This window comes from Xyrauchen texanus, chromosome 1 (assembly GCF_025860055.1).
Source record: "Xyrauchen texanus isolate HMW12.3.18 chromosome 1, RBS_HiC_50CHRs, whole genome shotgun sequence".
Taxonomy (NCBI): Eukaryota; Metazoa; Chordata; class Actinopteri; order Cypriniformes; family Catostomidae; genus Xyrauchen; species Xyrauchen texanus.
In genome coordinates, this window is record NC_068276.1 from 57,395,129 (window position 1) to 57,414,684 (window position 19,556).

The window sequence follows — 19,556 nt, forward strand, 5'->3', positions numbered from 1 at the left end:
GAGTGTAACGGGAGCCAGCTGGTAGATAGCTGTGCAGTGTGTAAACCTCACTCTCCTGACCTCAAGAGGTACGGTAGAGGCTGTAGCCTTTAGCCTCCTTGTTAGAGCACCCGCCTCCCACGCTGGAGATATCGGTTCGAGTCCCGTTTGGAGCGGGGCGATCAGGACCGGTTACAATGGTGCCGTGACCCGGATGGGAGTGACGTTTAGGGGGTGAGTGTAACGGGAGCCAGCTGGTAGATAGCTGTGCAGTGTGTAAACCTCACTCTCCTGACCTCAAGAGGTGCACTAGCGACTGACGCTAGAGGCTGTAGCCTTTAGCCTCCTTGTTAGAGCACCCGCCTCCTACGCCGGAGACGTCGGTTCGAGTCCCGTTCGGAGTGGGGCGATCAGGACTGGTTACACGTGAGCCCACAAGTTGTAATTCTGACTTCAAGATGCATTCCATTGCACTTTTCCTAGTAGGAAGTTGTAAAATCCGACTTTCCGATTTCAATGGAACGCAGCTGACACTGAATGCTCCAGCAGCCTAATTTACACTTAGACACTGCTGATGTTGCTATAAGAATGCAAAAAGCACTTACCAATTTACTTGAAGTGAGTTCAGTCCTCCTTTCCTGATTAACAAATTAAACAATCACACGGTCATGCAGAACATCTCATGTTTTTAAATCCGTAAGGATCTCTTTCTCGATGGTGATGTGGCAGTGACAGCCGACTTCTCAAGATCTCGCGCTATTCACGTTCAAATTATGAACATCACTTAAAGCGTGAAAATGTCACTCAAGGCTTTCTAGAAGGCCTCGAAGGCCAGGACACATCCTAAAGATCACACCCACCAAGAACAAATAAATCAATATGATTGGTTGATGAATCTGACAATCTGACTTTAGTTGCTCATTCATTTGCACTGTTGAGGGATTCTGTAGAAATTCTGAAGGCCTGCGGGGGTGGAGCTCAAACTCACGCGCTGCTTCGGGCGTGTGATATGTGAAACAGTTGACACACTTTGCTTATAAGCATCAAGGAATAAATTCTGACTGGATAAACTTTCAGTTTTTCTCTATTTGTTTGTAGATTAATTAAGAGTGGTTACAAAATACATGTGATTGAGAATGAAAGGATGAAAAATATATATTTTTTTTGGCATGTTAGGCCAGCAGAGAAGGCTTTGCTGGCCCTGAGAATTCGCCACTGGTTATATGTAATCTCAACTCAAATACTTAGTGAAGAGGGAATCTACTGTAATTGAATTGGGTAAACCCAACAACAGTAGACGCGTCAAAGTAACTTAAGTCAGCCTCTAATTTTATTTAGTTACTAGCATTGAATGGAATGATGCTAAATGCATGCTGGGAAGCACTATAGAGCGCTCGCAGCTTGGTAACAATGCTATGGTTAACAGAAACTACTGAGTAAAGAGAGCAATAAATATCATGTCCTCATCCTAAGCTGAAGCTTCTCTCTTCACCATAATGGTAACCTTCAAAACTCCAACACAACAGAAGCTCTTCTAGATCTCAACATAACTAAACATAAACAAGTACACCCTTTTTTATTGAGTTGTGACCAGGACATTTTCCTGACTACTCCATTGTGTCAGGTCCATTGACACCTTGACTGTTTTTATTTGTTTATTGAAAGCAGTTTAGCACTGAATTAAGATAAATCATAAACACTGACGTAGAATGTTGCGTTGCGTTTGAACCTCTGTGATAACCTGACTGACTGTCTCTGCTTATCACACCCTCCACCAGCAGCTCCACCTCTTTGGCACCAGAGTTTTACCCACACCTGCTTTCTAAAGAACCTATTTACAATTCCTACAGTTAGACTGGTTCCTGATAAAAAACAAAGGGCCAGTGAAGTGTGCATTCAAACAGTTGGTTGTAGCTTTATCTTTATCTGTTTGAATTTTCAATGGTTTTCAAATTAAAGGATACTGAGGATTGCAAATGTAATATTAACAAACCTTTTTTACAGTTAATCCAGAAGAATTTGGTTATTTTAGGTATCACATTTTTATTACGGATTCACAAGAGGGAAATTCATTGAAGAAAATTCACCCAAAAATGGTCATTCTCCAATCATTTTCTTACCTAAATGCCATCTGAAAATCATATGTTCCATGTTTTTGTCCATACAATGCAAGTCAATAGGGTATTAAAAACTGTAGATGTCAGGATTTATAGTTAAAAAAAGGGAGTTGGTCCGCTTTGGTCCATTTATTACTCAAAAACAAACGTATCGCTTTAGAAGTCTTGGATTAAACCACTCGAGTCCACTACTTTTTGAAGCTTGAAAGTCTTGCATTTTATGGACAAAATCTCCTTGTATCTCCATCAAAATATCTTCATTTATGTTCCGCAGAAGAAAGAAAGTTGCAATTGGTGTAATTTCCCATCTTGTAGTACGGATCTAAGTGCTAGGTTGTGGAGGATGATGCAGACTTCTGCGATGTGGTTTACTTTACCGGTGATGTGTAGCATCACTCAGACCCAGTAATCTGTACACCCAAATCCACTCTTTAAAGTGGAGTGGAGTGGTGGTGGTGGCGTAGTGGGCTAAAGTGCATAACTGGTAATCAGAAGGTTGCTGGTTCGATCCCCACAGCCAACACCACTGAGTCTTTGAGCAAGGCACTTAACTCCAGGCTGTAATAAGGGCACTTCAAGTTGCTTTGGATAAATGCGCAGCTATGATCTATAATTTACAGCAGCTATGATCGCTAGAAAACGTTTGGTTACGTATGTAACCTCCGTTCCCCGAGGGAGGGAACGACACGTTGTGTTGGAGAAGCGACACTAGGGGTCTCTCTTGAGCGCCGATATCCACCTCTGATCTATGAAAAAAGGCCAATGAGAGTTGGCAGCCAGTATTTGCATGTCCGCCCCGGACATACGGGTATTTAAGCGGCGCAAATACGCGAGTTCATTCAGGATTTTTCTGAGGAGCCGGAAATGGTCCGGCCACAACAGTGGCTCGGTTCAGCGACATGGCGGAGGAAAGACACAACATGTCGTTCCCTCCCTCGGGGGGAACGGAGGTTACATACGTAACCAAACGTTCCCCTTCTGTCGCTCTCTCCACGTTGTGTCTGAGAAGCGACACTAGGGGACCCATTCCAAACTTGCCACATGCTGAACCGTGTACGTGAACTGCCGATACAGAGGCGGGCAGGGATTCATCCAGTGCCACGCGTCGTCTGTACCCGGCTGCATGTACCCTTCCCCAATGCCCCATACGACCATCGGGATCCGTCTAGTTACCCTGAGAGGGGAACAAGGCGATGTTTGCCAACATGGGAACGGGCCAGCCTGGCTGGGCCTCTTTTCTCTCTATGTTTCTCGCATAGAGCAATCACGGCCGGGGCCCTTACACGCATATAGGGAAGGGGGTCTTACCCAGACCCTCGCGGAGACCACACCTGCCCTTTTTCTTGGGGAGGAAAAGTGGTAGACACGTCACACGGCCGTCTTAGGGCTCGTGTGGAAAGTATGGTGCGGTGGTAGATCCAGCCTCGAAAGGGGGGAGTTGCTACAGCACGGCGACCGGGGCAGCTGTAACTAAGGGAGACACGGGGGTCCGCTCGTAAGGGGACAGAACCGTGGAAATACACACAGGGGGAGTCCGAGCAGGAGGCCTTACCTGTGGAGCACCTATACCAGTACAGGGTAGCCATCAGGGTACCCGCAGTGGCTTGGGTCGGCGAGTTCCTCCGCTGAACCGCGGACCCGGAGGGCTGGGGAGGTATTGACCAGGGTCCCGACACGGAGTGGGGCGCCCTGGGAAAAAAGGCGCACTACTTAACCTTGACGTCAGGAAAAGGGCGCTGGGCGCAAGCAATCCACCCGGCCGGTCGGTCTACGTGTTACCGAGTTCTACGGGCTCGGACCTGACAAAACACGAGACACAACCAACTCAACGCGGAGGTTGTAAAACCTCGCGAAGGTGTTGGGTGTTGCCCAACCCACGGCTCTACAGATGTCTGCTAGGGAGGTGCCCTTGGCCAGTGCCCACGAGGACGCAACACCCCTTGTTGAGTGAGCTCGGACCCGCAAGGGTAGGGGCACGGCCTGGGTGTGATAAGCCAGTGTGATGGCGTCGACAACCCAGTGGGCGAGCCTCTGTTTGGAGACGGCATTCCCTTTCTGCCATCCCCCAAAGCAGACAAAGAGCTGCTCAGAGCGTCTGGTGCTCTGAGGGCGCACACTGGACATAGCAACGAAAGGGCTGGGTCTGCCTCCTCCCGGGCAGCGCTTGCAGGTTCACCACCTCATCTCGGAATGGTGTGGTAGGAACCTTGGGCACATAGCCCGGTCGCGGTCTTAGGATCACAGACGTATCTGCCGGACCGAACTCCAGGCAAGTGTCGCTGACAGAGAACACTTGCAGGTCCCCGACCCTCTTGATAGAGGTGAGCGCAATCAGCAGGGCCGTCTTAAGAGAGAGGGCCCTGAGTCCAATTGATTCAAGCGGCTTGAAGGGGGGTCTCTGGAGTCCTGCCAAGACTACCGAGAGATCCCAGGAGGGAACTAGGCCTGGCCGGGAGGGATTCAACCTCCGTGTGCCTCTCTGGAACCTGAGGATCAGGTCGTGCTTACCCAAAGACTTGCCGTCTACAGGATCGTGGTGGGCGGCGATAGCGACAACATACACCTTGAGGGTGGACGGGGACAGCCTCCTGTCCAGCCTCTCCTGTAGGAACAGAAGCACTGACCTAATCGCGCATCTCTGAGGGTCTTCGGCATGGGAAGAACACCAATCTGCGAACAAGCGCCACTTTAGGGCATAAAGGTGCCTGGTAGAAGGGGCTCTGGCTTGGTTAATTGTATTCACAACGGTCGCCGGTAAGCCGGCTAGCTCTTCCGCATCCCGTCCAGGGACCAGACGTGGAGGTTCCAGAGGTCTGGGCGTGGGTGCCAGAGCGTGCCCAGTCCCTGAGAGAGGAGGTCCTTTCTCAGGGGAATTCGCCAGGGAGGAGCTGTCGCGAGAAGCCTGAGTTCCAAGAACCAAGTCCGAGTGGGCCAGTAGGGGGCCACTAGCGTGACTTGCTCCTCGTCCTCCCTGACCTTGCACAGCACCGGTGCAAGAAGGCTCACTGGGGGAAATGCGTACTTGCGCAGCCCTGAGGGCACCGGTGCCTTCTCTCCACGTCTGGTCCCTGGACGGGATCAGACGTGGAGGTTCCAGAGGTCTGGGCATGGGTGCCAGAGCGTGCCCCGTCCCTGAGAGAGGAGGTCCTTTCTCAGGGGAATTCGCCAGGGAGGAGCTGTCGCGAGAAGCCTGAGTTCCGAGAACCAAGTCCGAGTGGGCCAGTAAGGGGCCACTAGCGTGACTTGCTCCTCGTCCTCCCTGACCTTGCACAGCACCGGTGCAAGAAGACTCACTGGGGGAAATGCGTACTTGCGCAGCCCCGAGGGCACCGGTGCCTTCTTGCACCGGTGCTGTCGCGAGAAGCCTGAGTTCCGAGAACCAAGTCCGAGTGGGCCAGTAGGGGGCCACTAGCGTGACTTGCTCCTCGTCCTCCCTGACCTTGCACAGCACCGGTGCAAGAAGGCTCACTGGGGAAATGCGTACTTGCGCAGCCCTGAGGGCCAGCTGTGCGCCAGCGCGTCTGTCCCGAGGGGAGCCTCTGTTAGGGCGTACCAGAGCGGGCAGTGGGAGGTTTCCTGGGAGGTGAACAGGTCTACCTGGGCCTTGCCAAACCGTTCCCAAATCAGCTGGACCAACTGGGGGTGAAGCCTCCACTCCCCACCGGGCAGGCGTTGTCGTGATAGCGCGTCCGCTACGACGTTGAGCTTGCCGGGGATGTGAGTGGCACGCAGCGACCTTTATGTACGCCACCACCGTGGTGCTGTCCGATCTCACGAGGATGTGTTTGTCCCGAACTAACGGGAGGAACTTCCTGAGGGTGAGAATGATGGTCAGCAACTCCAGGCAGTTGATGCCCACTGCACACGGCACCCCACCCGGACCGGGAGGCGTCGGTTGTGACAGAACGCGTCGGGACACCTGCTGCATGGGCACTCCTGCCCGTAAAAAAGCAGAGGTCTGTCCAGGGTCGGAGTGTTTTGAGGCAGGCGGGGGTGATCCTTACCCGATGCGTGCCGTGGTGCCATGCTTGTCTCGGGACTCGAGTCTGGAGCCAGTGCTGGAGTGGTCTCATATGCATCAACCCCAGCGGCGCGACCGCCGCGGAGGACGCCATATGCCCCAGGAGACTCTGGAAAAGTTTTAGAGGGACCACTGTGCCTGGCTTGAAGGAAGCGAGACAATCCAGCACCGACTGAGCATGCTCGCTCGTGAGACGTGCTGTCATTGAGACTGAGTCTAACTCCAACCCGAGAAAAGAGATGCTCTGAACTGGAGTGAGCTTGCTCTTTTCCCAGTTGACCTGAAGCCCCAAGCGGATGAGGTGCCGGAGCACCTGGTCTCTGTGTGTGCATAGTAACGCTCGAGAGTGTGCTAGGATAAGCCAGTCATCGAGGTAGTTGAGAATGCGGATGCCGGCTTTTCTCGTAGTAGGGCAAGAGTAGGGCTGAAACGCCTGGCTGTCGAACGCGAGGCAGAATTGAGACGTGGAAGTACGCGTCCTTCAGGTCTACCGCTGCGAAACAATCTAGATGCTGAACGCCAGCCAGAATATTTCTCTGCGTGAGCATTTTGAACGGGAGTTTTAACAAGGCCCGATTGAAAACTCGCAGGTCCAGGATTGGTCGTAAGCCGCCGCCTTTCTTGGGTACAATGAAGTAAGGGCTGTAGAAACCCTTCCTCATTTCGGTTGGAGGGACGGCTCTACCGCGCCCTTGGCTAAGAGGGTCGCGATTTCCGTGCTTAGGGAACTGGCATGCTCGCCGTGTACTGTGGAAAAGCGGACTCCCCTGAAGGGGGGCGGGAGCCGGGCAAACTGAATTGCGTAACCGAGTCGAATGGTCCGGTGCAGCCAGCGTGATGCATTGGGAAGCGAAAACCACGCTTCCCAGCTCTGCGCTAGGGGCACCAAAGGGACGAGTATTTTGGACGTACCCGGCGGAGCCTCGCAGCGGGGCGGAACATGTAATGCAGCGTCGGGCGGCTTCGTTGCGGGTGCTGAGAATAGACTCAAAGCACTTACCTTGCTCCGCGCACCCGGCAGGGGGCGGGTTCGTGACTGAGGAGGAGGTCTGCTGGCGTCCTCTGGACTCATCTGAACCGGCCGGCCGGGGGGCAGTCGTAGGCAGGCGGAAGGCGGGATCGCCGCATCCGGTGTACCGGGACTGTCGTAATCTGAAAGCAGATTGCCGTGAGAACGGCATTTGCGGGCCAGGTGACCCAGAGGCAAAGGAAATAGCTCTTTTATTGAGAATGTGGGTACCACAGACCCCGTCAGGCAAATGAAAAAACAAAGGATCTCCTCCCGGCCCTCCACCCGGGGACGGAGCGGTCTTACCACCTCCGGAGCTAACGTCTTGGGCTCTGGGTCGGCTGTCTCAGGAACGCTTAGGAGCCTTCCGGGTCCTAGAGGGGGTTCGTGAGACAGGGGGCGTGCGCCGCCTGCGGGGTGCTCGACGCTGGGGCTGAGAGCTGGGCCCGGGTTGAGGCGGAGCAGGAGCTGGTTTCTTCGCAGGGGGACGCCCTCGGCAGGCAGACGGGGCAGGGCCCGTAGCGGCAGGTGTTAGACGGGGACCAGCGAGCGTGTCGGGGAACGGGAGGTTCGCGGGGGGCTACCCGGCGAAACTGCACCCGCTGTCGCCCCCAAATCACCCCCAGCGCCAACCGCATCGTCCTCAATCCCGTGGGAAGAAGGAGCAATGCGGGGTGCAGCTGGGGTGGCTTGCTGTCTGTTGAAAGCAAGCCGCGACCGCAACGTCGCAGTGAGAACATGAGCCATCCACAAACGCCGCCTCGGTGTGATCGCGGCCCAAACACACGAGACAGTGCCTGTGGCCGTCTGAAGCGGAGAGCACTCTACCGCATCCAGGAACAACACAGGGGCTGAAGGGCATCTTGAAAAAGACGCGTCCTGAAAAGGACGTTCAATGCCGCTTTGTTTTGCTCTTTTAGAGAAATTCACTCTTTTAAGGGAAATAACTTTTTTAATACACAGTATGTGTGTGTGTCTGCGCTGTCGAAGCACTCAGGGGCAACAATGCACGCCGTGCAATGTGAAGGAGAAGGCCGCTGTTGTGCGCCGTCAATATCCAACAGCATGCAGATCATCAGAGGAAACAGGAACGTTAGTGGTGTGTAACTCGCAGCAAACTGCAGACAGACCATCGGCTCTGAAGAAATTTTCTGAATGAAGTCCCGTTCAGCGGGGGTCCCGGGGGCGGGACATGCAAATACTGGCTGCCAACTCTCATTGGCCTTTTTTCATAGATCAGAGGTGGATATCGGCGCTCAAGAGAGACCCCTAGTGTCGCTTCTCCGACACAACGTGGAGAGAGCGACAGAAGGGGAATGCCTGATTAAGATTGTGGGTGGTTGGTGAATAAGTCTAGGGTTCCCACTTTCATGGAAAACTTGTAAAGTAGTATTTTCTAGGCCTGAAAAAGTCATGGAACTTAAAGTCTGAAAACTTCTGGAAAAATCATGGACATTTCTATGATTTTAGGGACTATTGCAATTGGATAGAGCTTGTGTAGAGTAGAACACAAGCCATAGTGATGTCCGATGTATGATCATATCCTCTTTTTGAGTATGCTCTTTGAAGCTAATTGGTCGAAATGATTAAAAAATGGATTGAACGATTTATTAGCAAATCAATAAGGCTGGGTATTGATACATGTTTCCTGATTTTATTAGATTCCAATTGATAAGCTCTGGAATCGATTCTAATGCCAATTTGATTGCATTTTTTATTCAGTTGAGAATATTTCAGTTATAATATCAATTTTGCTAACATGTGTTTTCAGCTAATGCAGTTAATTCTACAGGAAATTTTGTTATTTGGTATATTATAAAAATACATTATGGCGCAAACTATGCACGCCAATTGCTATATATTTCACAGTTAAAATAATCTACACAATCACAACTGAAATTAACTTTAAATTAAAAGTATACTCGTTATTGGGAAAACTGGGTTTACAGTGAATGAATCTGAATCAAAATTATTTAAAAAATTCAGATAAAAGTAATCACAAACAACTCTAAAAGTCATGTAAACATCATGCAATTATGTTGGTCAAAAAAGCATGGGAACACTGTAAGGCACAAGGTTTTGCGCTGCGCCATAGTGGTGTAACTGTGTAGTGAATTCATCCCACAGTATTTCTTGAAGCTTTGGGAACTATTAGAGCACATCAAAGATTATTAGTCAGCAATGGTGTGTCAGTCACCAACTGTGTACAAATCCCTTTAAAACTACCCACGTTCCTGTCATGTTATCAATCTACTGTTTTGACGCACCCTTTTTTAATGAGGATGTTGAAAGCTGAAACGTTAAAAATTTACATTAAACAAAAGAGCCAGACTTTCACTCTATCATACTGGTATGGTTATAGTACATATCAAAACAATCCATTTACTGTATTCCCCAAACGGCTCGACAGAACTTCCTTATGTCAACTTGAACATTTTGTGAGTGGGTTTCATGTTTTATGTAACAGTGTGCAACCCATTTTACCTCTGACATATATTTTGAGTGACACAGATTAATCAATTTAATTGTATACATTGATAATTGAATGGATATCCAAAAATAAAAAGTAGTTTCTGAGGTAAATCAAGCCATAAACTCTGTCATAAATCGCCTTGTCTGCATCCATCCTATATGCATATCGCATCGACTCCTTCATTAAACGTCTTTATAATCATTGAGTTTAATTAAACAACAAATTAGTCAATATAGAGTACAACAGTGCCTGCCTAATGTTTTAGCCGCCTTTGCTTTTGAAGTATTTCTCCCATTCATTTTTCCATTGGGTTTTTATAAAGTACTTCATAAAATGGTTCTAAGCCATGACCCAAAATCCAACCTGCTTCAAGGTGAATCACAACATTAAACTCTTTTCATTTGAAGCAGAAAAGTGTTTAAAAATGGGACAAAAATACTAAGGTTCACTATGTACCAGTACTTTCGTCTTTCATGAGGAAATCGACTACAATCCCATGAAGCATTGCGAATGAAGTACTCGATTATTTGTAATCATGTAATCGCTGTTGCTCTCGAAACCTCTGTCCTTAAAGATTTATAAGATATCGTTAATAATCAATAATAATAAAATGACTGTGATTTTTACTTCCATAACCAGATCAGGCTCTATTCCTCTGGAACAGTATGTATTGTGAAAGCACTATCCTAGCCAATTGAATTTTGATTTCACATTGACTTCTACCCTCTCAGTAGGCATAGGTATCAGTGAACATCTCTCAGGGCCGTATGTATGTTTAAACATGAAGCCGATGCCCCACACAGTGGGTCTATGGGCCGAGAGTGCCGGGCACTGCAGGATGCCCCCTTCCAGAGGTGTGCTTGTACTTGAACCATGTCCATTCACGGAAGGGGGGTCTTTCTTTCATCTGTCTCTTTCCCTGGAGGCCGATCGGGCCCCTGGTCCCTTGACCCCTCTGCGCTGTCCAATATTGTCACCTAATCCTTTCTTTTCTCCAGCACAATTGCTTCCCCCATCTCAGGGTTTGACTTTTTTCACTTTCCCCAGTGCCCCTCTTTCACTGCCCTCCACTACTCGTTAAGTCCTCTCTCTCAGTGTTGCTCTCGTTCACCATCCTCCTTTTACACCGTATGCCCCCCCTTTTCCACAGCGCTTCCTCACGGGACTGCCCCTTACTTTTCCCCTTCTCCAGATCGTACGGCTGCCGTGAGTGGCTCTACTGCGGGAGATTATGTGCTTAGTGGCCGGTGGTCGTTCGATTGTGTGAGGGGTGGACAGAGGAATGCACCAGAGGTGGGCAAGCTGACAGACAGGGGAGAGGGACTGGGGTCATGCTTTGTGGTGGTGAATAAAATATGGACAGATTTAAGAGTTTAACTTTCCCGGATGGCCTTTTCACACTTAAAATTGCTAATGGCCAATTTAAAAGCCCCCATGAAAAAAAGAAAAAAAGCTTGTGATCATCTACATACTAGCGTGCTTCTTACAGTTGAGAAAATTCACTTTAAGCAGGTTTTTAAAACACACTTTTATTACAAAATTATATGCATAATAATAAAATATTTTTTTCTTTGTATTATATAAACATTTATCTAATATTAATTAAATTCAAATATTGTGTTAAATATTAATGTGTTATTTACAATATTTAAATCGGTTTTTAAATGTTATGAAATGTTATTTATAATGAATGAAATTAACTTTCTCTTGGCAAAACGGACCAAACTCATTCTGCACTCTATGCCGTATTAAAAAAACATTTCCCAATCAATTTTGTTTGTCTGAAGTGCCGTGAAGTGAAATAACGTAGTTTTCTGAAACATACTACAAATTATACTGTCTATTCATCACTCCAGTTAACACATTTTCTGTCACTTTTTGACCGTGTTAATGGTTTCCGATAACCGATTATAGAGGGTGAAAAAAAAGTGCATGAATATTTAATGAGGTAAGCACTTATCTAGATTTTGATTGGTTATATAGTTCACCTAATAAGGAAATATCTGGCATTATTTACTCTACTGGGACTGTACAGACGCCTGAATCATCTCTTTAACATGTTAAAGTGCGCTTTACTACAATGCGCATCTGGATATATGCCAGTTTATATGCTCTCATCCATCAGTGAATCGTTATTTGATTAAGTTATCCTGCCAAAATCAATATAAAATGTGCACATGCTTCTCTTTTTTATAAAAAATCTGTTTACCGCCTGCTTTCCTCGGGCGGTAATAGCATGATGCGCAATCTGTAATGAGCCTAGTTTACATAGAAATTAGGCGTGTTTGCGCTGAAAATAAAGCCATTTATTTAAATACTCAAGACAGCGCTGTTTGAGCACTGATTGTGCTACTGAAACTAGATTGCATGTGGTTTGTGAAAAAGATGCAGGTTTTTTCGTCTCATAGTCTCACAAAAAATACAAACCTCACAGTCTTAAAGAGCTAAGAATCATCAGAGGCAGGTCAACTTTCACTTTTTATGACTGAACAGGATGTTATTAGTTTGAAGCTTGCAAATGTTGACCAATGTCCAACTGAGTAATATAACACATATAAACAGACAGAAACACAGTGTCATGCTGTTTTCAGTCAACATTTGTGGCCATTCAGTGTAATACTTTTTCATATTCTCTGATCGTTTTGTTCCTTTCAGACCAACAAACTGCTCTAAATTTGTGTGTTGGTGGCGTAGTGGGCTAAAGCACATAACTGTTAATCAGAAGGTCACTGGTTCGATCCCCACAGCCACCACCATTGTGTCCTTGAGCAAGGCACTTAACTCCAGGTTGCTCCGGGGGGATTGCCCCTGTAATAAGTGCACTGTAAGTCGCTTTGGATAAAAGTGTCTGCCAAATGCATAAATGTAAATATACATTTCTCTTTCTGGGTCCCTGCGTTGCTTTAGGGTGACTTGCATGCTAAACTGGGCTTTTTGGGTAGCGACAGCCCTGATTCACTGGGTGGCATGGTCCCCTTTTTTCTCTCTCATCTCTTATCGACTTTTTCTTATGTATATCTCTATCATTTCAGCCCCTTAATGAGGATTGGATTAGCAAATTGATGTTTTTGGGCCTGTCATCCGCATGCCTCTCAATGAAATCTCCTAGCAGCAGTCATCGGCCTCTTTCTTCCAGGGGTATTGTCACCCCTGAAAGTGACTTACTTCAGGCATAGTGTGCCTTTCTCGCTCACTGTCTTTGTCTGCCTCTCCATGTCTCTGTCTCTTTTTCTCTTCCAACACTGGCCGTTGCTGCTTGAATAGCTAATAGTGGCCTCCTGCCAATAGACCTCATCCGTTTCTGACCCCCTCTCCTTTTCACACGAACGCACGGACACACACATCCTTACAGCATATCAGATGGAAAATGGGTAGGTGATGCACAACATATCCATAAACTTATTTAATCAACATCAAGGTATTGCACATCATTGTTCAATGATACAATTATTTGCTTAGAATGCAGTCAACGCTAAGTAAGCCATTTGTAGGTTGATTCACCTAAAAGTGTAACACTGTGACTCGTGACAAAGCATACATCAAAGTTGCTTTGTTTGAGCGACCTGTCCAGACCGACATCGTTACATTGGCGAGTCAGGATGTCTCATATCAGACTTTTTGAATCTGCCCCAGCTTGTTTACCTTCAACTGCTGCATGACCAGAAGCATAGGAATCCAGTGTTCAGATCTCACGATGAAACCAGGAAGTACATTTACATTTATGCATTTGGCAGACGCTTTTATCCAAAGTGACTTACAGTGCACTTATTACCCCCCAGAGCAACCTGGAGTTAAGTGCCTTGCTCAAGGGCCCAACAGTGGCATCTTGGTGGTGCTGGGGCTTGAACCCCCAACCTTCTGGTCAGTAACCCTGAGCCTCAACCACTGAGCCACCACTGCCCTATTTCGTGACGAGTACGATTCGGAGGTTGCATTTTTCCCTTCAACTTTAAATTTTTACTTCACTCATGGTTATATTAAGGTTTAAGGTTGGAGGATACAGTTTATAAAATATGCATTACTCTTCACTGTACAGCCTGTTTGGCTGAAAACAACTCACTTTTGGCGCCCCTCAGTGGACATTACACCCGGATAGATGAGCTCATATGTGCCAATATATTCAACATCATTTACTGCTTTGGGCACAGAGGGCAGTTTTTCGCCTTTAAGTAATCATAGAATGATTTCAGCTAAATACAAGACAATTTACCTTCTGACTTCACTGTATGATCAGTCTGAATAGTAGGCGTGTAACGGTTCTCTGAAAAAAAAAGAAAAACGAACCATATGGTTCGCAACCCACGGTTCGGGAAGCATTGGCACCATGGTCAGTTCACCTCAAGTTTAATGATGCATCTGGAGCACAAGATTTGGTCAAGGAAAAAAAAGCAAACAGACAGGTACAGTTACAACCTCTGTTAATGCCCCTGAATGGATACGCTCCACCGTGCGAAGTTCTGACACTGTTTGCAGACATGAATCAATAACTAAAACGTTTGGGGTATTCATGTGGGATTTCCACATATTATCACAACATCCCTTCTTGTTTGCATTTTAATAGCAAGGTTATTCCTTTTATAGTGATTTACAGCTTCCGAATATATTTTGAGATTCATTTTAAGTGCACTTTATGTTGACGCATTTAGCGTATTAGTGCAGGTATTAATTTAAAATGTTGAAAAATTTGAATTCGATTGTTAAGGACCCCGATGAAAATTAATCATGGTTTTACTATAGTAATATTGTAGTAACCATGACTACTGTCACCATGGTTTTCTGAACAGAAATCATGGTTTTGATACAATTAACCATGGTTTTATAACAGTAATGCTTTAGTTTCTATACAGTAACCATGATTTTACTATATATTGTAACCATGACAGTAACCATGTTTATATTGTGGTTACTATGATTTTATTACAAATGCCATGGTTAAACTATGGTTACTGTTATAAAAATTAAGGGCAAACCTGTTGAAGTGTTTACCAAATAGAGTATTTTTTGGATTTGGCAGTAATATGTATATATATATTTTTATCTGAACAAAGCAAATACCAAACCGCACTGAAACCGTGACCCTAAAACCGTGATGCAAACCGAACCGTGAGAAATTCAAACCATTACACCCCTACCGAATAGTGAGTTTGTGGTGGGACTTCCTGTTTTTAGAACCAATGGAAAACAGGGAGAGTTTTATGGAATCTGTTTGAAAACAATGATTATTTTAACAATTCCGTTTGGTGATGCTAGTGCTGCAGAAATTATGCACTTCAGCTTTTTTACATTTTGTTCAAAAGTAAAAAATAAATAAAATAATAGTCTATAAAATATATTTAGTTGCCGTATACCATTTCACATCATCTTATGACTCAAGAAGGTGGCACAAACCACTTTTCTTTTTAGCTTCTTTGTTCCAGGTATGCAACTTAAGGTCAGCTTTTGTGTGCGAGGCACCACATTTGCACATTTCTTCTGAATGCCAGACATGGTGCAATGGACCGTCCTTTGCTCGGTCACATCAGTCCTCACTAGCTCTCTGAAAGCTGTTCTCTTTGGCAGCTGCTGTTCTTGCGGCTGTTCTGTAATGCCTCCCATTTCCACAAACTTCTTTTAAGGCTCTGAGCTTCCCCTTTTGCTCTCTTGAATGAAGCCCAGTTCAGAAGCACAGAAAGGAAAACGACATTACGAAACCTCGTATGATTTTATGCACCTGTTCTGTGCAAATCACATCTATTATGTTAAAATGAATAGCAGAGCAACTTTGAATCATCCTACAGTGAAGCCACAAGTACCCCAAGGGAGTCCCTTAGATGCTTGGACACCTAATGATATATTTCAGATCAGGACTCTTGAAAATTTTGATTCTGGCAATATAGTTTTTAAGTGAATAAATAAAAGGTACATTTCTGGTTTCAACATTATCTGTAACTCAGTCCTTTGTTTTGTTGGACAAGAAAAGCTAGTTTCATGCCATGCGACCCACATTTGGTTTTCAACCACTGAAAATAGGTGAGGTTTAACAATTTATGCATGCCACATTGAGAGCCCCGTGTCTCTGGAATTTTACTATATAGGGCCTTAATTACAATAGGAAGTTTGTTCTGAACTAGGATATTAAATGATATCAAGATATCCTTCAGGAGTTACAGGCACTCCAACTTAGGACACAAAATGGAACGTTTCACCATTTTTGCACCATTGGCTTATAATGCAACAAGGGGTGCTGAAGTCAATTGATTTTAGCGATAAACATACAGATTTCTATTGATAGGTATGTCTAATAAAATGAAGTATACCTGCATGTCACTGTGGTGATGATTTATATAATCTCTCTCTACCAACCATCCCCTTGGGACCAGTATATTTGGGATACACTATAATTGGGGCACTAAAGCGCTGCAGACACAAGCACTTCCATGAAAACTGCCATCAGCCCTGGAATGCATGGCACACTACGGCTCTCTGCTGCACTCCATCTGTATCCCATGTACCCCTCCGACTGCACTCTGATCAACCAATCACACATGCAGTGGTGGATGAAGTACACAAATCCTGTACTTGCGCTAAAGTACAAATACCCTAATTAAATGCTGTTCCAATACAAGAACTCCTTTTCCATTCACAATGGGGTAACACTTTACAATAAGGTTCCATTTGTTAACATTAATGCATTATCCATCATGAACAAACAATTAACATTATATTTTTACAGCATCTTAGTTAAAGTTAGTAAATAAAAATACAATTGTTCATTGTTAAATTAATGTTAGTTCAAAGTGCATTAACTATTGTTAACAAAAATGACTTTTGATTAAATGCATTAGTAGACGTTTAAATTAAGATTAATTAATGCTGTAAAATTGGTCATTATTAGTTTACGTTAACTAATGTTAACAAATTGAATCTTCTTGCAAAGTGTTGCCATACAAATGTGCTTCAGGGTTTCTATGACTACAAAAAACATGGGAATATAATAGAGGAAAAACAGAATTTAATTGGTCAAAAATAGACAGAACGCTTGATAATTGCAGTATTTTTGAATGTATTTGGGTGGCTCAAGAAAATATCCTGGTCCTATTTTACCCCAAAATCAAAAGAAACGCATAAGAAATTATATTTTGCATATAGAAAAATTATATTTTTAGCACCATTATGATTTACATTGACATTTTCATGCAAGTTTGCACCACAATTCTCATTACCACAATGACAAATTATATATGATTATGAAATATGAAAGTATTGACATTCTAGTAGTATTCTCTTCTATACTGCTTTGCATTTTTGCAGATTTTAATAAAAAACATTGTACCACAACAACCTTTTTACTGTCAAAAGTGTAAAAAAAAACAAAAAACCTAACGGTAATAAGAACAATCATTAAAAGGCAATAGGAAAAGTAAAGCGTCTGGACACCTTACCGTAATAAAAGAATTGGAGGATAAAAGTCCTAAAAATATATGTCACGATTAATCAAATCTGAATAGTCCTAAATGTAGGCTTCAATTTCTTTCTGCAGCATTTTGTTGACAGATTTCATTAGCATCACTCACATAGATAGTTACGATTAGTCCTAGTCTAGGTTGGGAAAACCATAACAAGAAGGTTTTGGTCCGACTCTTCCATCCCAGCACAAACAAAAATTTATTTGGAAATTTAATTAAGGCATTTACATCATATTAAAAGGAGAAAGTATTCAACTAACTTTCCTAGGAAAGAAAATGTAAATAAACGAACTATAACTCCTTTTCTATCCCAAAACAAGCGAAAACTGATATTGAAACAAAATGGCACCCACCTCCCTACAAATACTCCCAACATAATCAGTCCAAGGAACGCTTTACTTCGGACAATACCTTTTAACACCTTTTCACATCAGTCAATAGGCACAAATTCAATCTCAAGCAATATACAACAAATTCTCAAGAGCATTATAACAACACATCTGAGCCAGGACAGGGGAGACAAAGAATGACGCTTTCCAGCTGCTTTTATCCTCCATCAGCTCACAGCCAGACCAATCAGTAGAACTCCTCATTAGTGCTCTCACCTGGTAGTGATTAGAGGGAGAGGGAACAATATAGAGGAGAAAAGCCAGGGGGAAAAACAGACATGCAAAACTAAACATACCCATCCCAAATACAGATACAATGTAACAACATTGAATAAGATTTACGACATAACACTTCCCCATCGAAAAGATACAAAGAAATGTTCATACTCTTTAAATACGTCCAGGGACGTAACAGTTATAAAAAGTTAATGAAATGCATAATAATTTTTTTCCCAGTTTGAAATACTCCATCCTCCTGGTTATAAGTAGAGAAGGGACCTATTGAGTACGTTTACTCGAGAATAAGTGAATTGATTTCTCTGAAAACCCACTGAGACTAGATCAGTCCGATTCGTGAGTGAACTCCTCAGTGCTATCAGTTTTTAGTTCCCCAACCAACCAACCAACCCACCCCCGCCGATCAGGGACAGACAGTGTGCGGAAATCACCCCTGATTTACACGCAACAGATGCAGAGAAGAGAGCCCCTTTTGATCGGCTACAGCAGCATAGATGTAACCCCCACTAATTTCACCTGTCGTGGAACTTGGAGCATAAAGGAACTGTGCCACTAAAGTTGGAGAGAATTGGTGTGATAAAACAGAAAGGCAGAGGGTGGCATATCCATCACCCTGTTGTGTTAGTGTCACTATGCCCAGAAAATATTTAACCAAAGAGCCATGCGTTTTGCAGACAGATTGCATTTTTACTAGGTATCTCAAAGTGAAAGTATGTACACCAAGCAAAGGATGTTTTATAATGGCATTGATATTGTTGAGGAAGTATGCCACAGTATTCTTGCCACAGTACTTTCAAATCCACCATGACTTCCCTTATTGCAGAGTGCAAACTCATCGGCTAGTTCTTCAATAAAGGTACGGACAACTTAGAAAAAAAATCTCTCTGTCACTCTGGCCTTACTGGAAGTGGCTGAGGTGTTGACAAAGACAAACTGTTTCCGTACTTAACATGAAACTACTTTACGAAAGAGCTATGCACAAGAAGAACAAATCAACACAATTACCAAATATGTTGCCCTACAAAGAAAACTATTAAGGGATAGTCTGAAAATGGTTTTCCAAACCCATATGACTTACGTTCTTCTATGAAACACTAAAGGAGAATTGTATGCCACACACAGTCAATTTAGCTTAACTTTTAATGAACCTGGAATATTACTTTAAATTAGTGACTGTCCCAATTCAACAATTCAGTAGTTTAGATATGCTTACTGTCTGGTAACGGGATCACTTCCAACAAGCTTTTGTCTTCTGACCTGTAAAAACAAGTAAGGAAAAGTTATTTGGGTTGCAACTGGTGGGGCAGGGTCACTGTGTTTCTGTGTGTCCTGCTAGGTTGCGGCTTGTTGCGCCTTATGCAAATCCACATTCCCACATGTTCTTTTATCTGTATTCAGTGTGTGCTTACACATGTAAATTGATTCTTTAAAGAAGTCTCGCAAAATACAAGGTCTTGCCTTTCCCTGTCACTGCATGAAGTGCAATATTGGTCTTTCGTAGATGTTAATTGTTTGTTTGAAAACAAAGACAGAAGGCAAAGAGGTGTACCAGGTTGGATGGTCCTGGTTGGGTGTAGAGGAGCACAGTGGTCAGGGTAAGTGGTGGGACATCCACCTCTAGAGGGCTACTGTGTGTCAAGGAGTCCAGGTGTCAGCTCGCCCTGACCACTCTATATGTGGATGGATGCTGGAGTTGAACAGTATTGCTGAAACAAGTCAACTACATTTTCCATCATTCTTTGGTAAAGACGGATACAATTGACAGCATCAGATACAATTATATATATATATATATATATATATATATATATATATATATATATATATATATATATATATATATATATATATACTGGCGACCTGTCCAGGGTGTCCCCCGCCTTTAG